We start from the raw sequence: 3605 nt of genomic DNA, 5'->3' as shown, positions 1-3605 counted from the left end.
AAGGATTTCCATAATTATCACACACACAGGGGTTCTAAACCTTGGTGCTAAACATTGGGCAGACTTTCTTTGTCCTATGAATCATCAGACAGTTACCAGTATTCTTAGGATCTTCCTACTACATGCCAATGATACTCTATGTCTCTTGACCTTGCCAGATGTCTCTCAGAGAAGAAATATATCTACCCAGTTGAGAACCACGGGGTTAAGTGTTCTGCCTGGGGAGGTAATTTCTAGGAAAAGAAAACCAAACTCTCAGAATGTTTTGAAATATTCCTCTTTTCATAAGCTAAAATTCCGATCAGAGATCTTTTCTTGGAAAAGAGAACATTAGCTCCTTGAATTAATTACAAGCAGAAAGCTTGATTTTGCTTTGAACACATCTCCCAATTAAGAGGTCAAATTTCTAAGGAGGTTGCTGGCAGGTGTCTGAAATCTCATGGCCTGCTTTTTACCTCTGATTGGGTCCTTAGGAAGGGCATCTAACTCCCACCCTGTCTGCAGGATGGTAGTGGTTTCTGCTTTTACAACTAGGAGAGCTACATTCCTCATTATGGTGAGAGAACTGGGAACTGATTTTCTGTGTTCAGAACTAATTTGAACTTGAAGGAGTCCTTCACTTGCAAGCTAAAGAATCAGTGAGTTTCTCAGGAACTTTCAAATACACTAGCATTTACAGTTTTTTGGAATCATTAGAATCAGATGAATTAATGCAAATGCTTGCTTGTCTGGTCACTCAAAGTTTTCTCTTGACATTTTGTTTTATTTATTTTGAATTTTTATTGCATTTATTAATTTATGTGGTGTGTGTGTGTGTGTGTGTGTGTGTTTAGGTCAGAGGACGACTTTTAGGAGTTCTCTCCTTCCAACTCATAGATTCCAGGAATCACACATAAGTGCATGGCTTGGAAGCAGGTGCTTTTATCCACTGAGCTATCTCTCTGGCCTTCTTGAGTAAGTTTTCATATAATACATAACCACTGAAGAACATTCAAAACTATAGATGGCTGGCTGTGGCAGTGCATGCCGGTAATCCCAGTACTTGGGTTCCTTAGATACTTGCCACTCAGAGGCAAGAGGTTTCTAGTTAAAGGCCATTCTAGCCTATATGAGACCTTGTCTCAAAAGAAAAAAAAAAACCATCAAGGGCTAGGGCTGGTCTGTAGCCCCAGTTACAGTTACTCAGATGGAAATGTGCTGAGTATCACAAGATGAAGGAATAGAACTGACTCCACAAGTTTCCTCTGATTTCCACATGTGTGTGTGCACATGAAGGCACGCACAAGAAGTGTGTGCACACACATACACTGTAAATAATTTTTAAAAGTCAGGACCTGAGGGTGTGGTTCAATGATAACATATTTGTATAGCTTGAGGAAGGCTCAAGGTTTGACCACTAGCCCCCAATAAGAAATAAAAATAAAGGCTGGGCAGTGGTGGCACATGCCTTTAATCCCAGCACTTGGGAGGCAGAGGCAGGTGGATTTCTGAGTTCGAGGTCAGCCTGGTCTACAGAGTGAGTTCCAGGACATCCAGGGCACAGAGAAACCCTGTCTTGAAAAACCAAAAACCAACCAACCAAACAAACAAACCAAGAAATAAAAATAAAAAGAAATAATAACAAAAGGAAAATCTATAAATCAACTAGAACTAGAGAAATTAAAAATTATTTGTATTATTCCCACTTAATGCTAAATATATAGTCAATATTTTGAAAAGTTACATTTTTGAAGTTATATTCTGTATGCTAAAGTTATTATTTGTGATATAAATTGGATCATATTGAGATAGCTTTCAATTCTGTTTTAGTTGGCTTTCTGTGAAATGTAGAATTAGCAGCATTCTTGAGATTCTCTTTCTCTCTTCTTCCCTCCCTCCCTCTCATCTCTGACTAACTTAACTCTGATATCTGAAAGGGATGTCTCAGGAAGTAAGAATTATTGTTGAAATTTTTGGCTGGCAGCCCTGTCAGCCTCCCTCATGTTGGGGATTGAAGGTTAGCTAAAACGATCTTTGCAGATTCTCCTGGAAAAATTGATGGTGGCCCTGGGAGAAAATCTCTCCTGATCATATAATAGCTACAGTAGAGCTTAGAGCCTTGAAATAGCATCTACAGATGTTGGCTTCTGGGCTGTGAATGCTGCTTATATCGCTTCAATCAATCTACAGGATTTACAAGGTAATAGAAAATGTTTCCCATAAAAATCAAACTTTTTTTTTTATCTGCAGAGCTAAGTTTTTAATAAAAATTACTTGGGTCAATCTTTGAAAGAATGTTTTTCTTTAGAGCAGCAGATTGACCAGCAGGAGTCTTATAAGGAAGTTTTGAATGGTTCTAGGACAATATTGCCCCATTTGTATGCTGGCCGTTGGTAACAAGAAGTTATCTATTCAAGTGACCTTGTACCAGTTGTTTCCTTTCTCTATACTTTCATGTTTTTCCTTAATACAAAAACTGTTTTATTTATCTATCTATCTATTTATTTATTTATTAAAAAAATTGCCCAGTGTAGCCCAAGATTGCCTTGAACTTGTGATATTTGTGCCTCAGCCTCATCCATGTGACAATTACAGGAAGGCACTACTATACTTGGGTTATATACTGTTTTAAAGAAATTCCAACCAAGTATGAGAAATTTCCAATTTGGAACATAGCAAAGGTGCAGGATTCAAGCCATGTTCTTTGTAACTAAAGTACTCAGTGGTGCTTGTCTGCATTGTGTGTTGTCTAGTTTGATTTGTTGGGTTTTGGTCAACTTGACACAGAGAGAGTCATCTGGGAGAAGGAACATCAATTTAGAAAATGTCAGCATCAGATTGACCTGTAGGTAACTCCATTGGGGTATTTCCTTTATTAATGAGGGCTGTAGGAGGGTTAAGCACACTATAGGCAATGCTATCCCTAGGAATGTGGTTTGGGGTTATATAAGAAAGGTAGCTGAAGACACTTGGAGAGCAAGCTAGTAAGCAGCATTCCTCCCTGGCCTCTGTTTTGGTTCCTGCCTTGAGTCTCTGTTCTAACTTCCCTTTATGATGGACTGTAAGCTGTAAGCTGGAATAACATTTTGCTCCCTACGTTGCTTTTGGTAATCATGTTTTAGCAATAGAAAGCAATTGGTGGGGTTGGAAAGCAATACTCATCTGTTCCTGGCCTTCATTCAGTGAGTCAATTTCCATGTCTTATATCATAATGCTTATGAATAAGTCCAAGTACTCTCTTCCACCATCCCTCTTGTTAACTGTGCTCATCCTTCACAGTCAAAAACATCCTGACATACCACTCACAGACACCTAAACATTCATTCTTAGTCCTTTCTCTCTTTCTCTTTCCTAACATTGCCAGGTAAGCATGACTAAGGAAGACTCTCATTTAAAGCAAATTGGAGGAAATCTAAGGTTAGAATGGAACATATATTCATCTCCAGAGTAACTAATAAAGAGAGCTATAATTTTAGTAGCAGTCTTAATCCTGATCCTCTACCAGAAAATGAAGCAACTTTGTGTGGCTTATTGCAAAGCTCAGATATTATGAAGACATTGTTCTTTGCACACATTAACTGGGTGTTGCAAAGCTCAGATATTATGAAGACATTGTTCTTTGCACA

Source organism: Mus pahari, chromosome 8, assembly GCF_900095145.1.
Source record: "Mus pahari chromosome 8, PAHARI_EIJ_v1.1, whole genome shotgun sequence".
Classification (NCBI taxonomy): domain Eukaryota; kingdom Metazoa; phylum Chordata; class Mammalia; order Rodentia; family Muridae; genus Mus; species Mus pahari.
Note: the sequence above shows the minus strand (reverse complement) of the source record.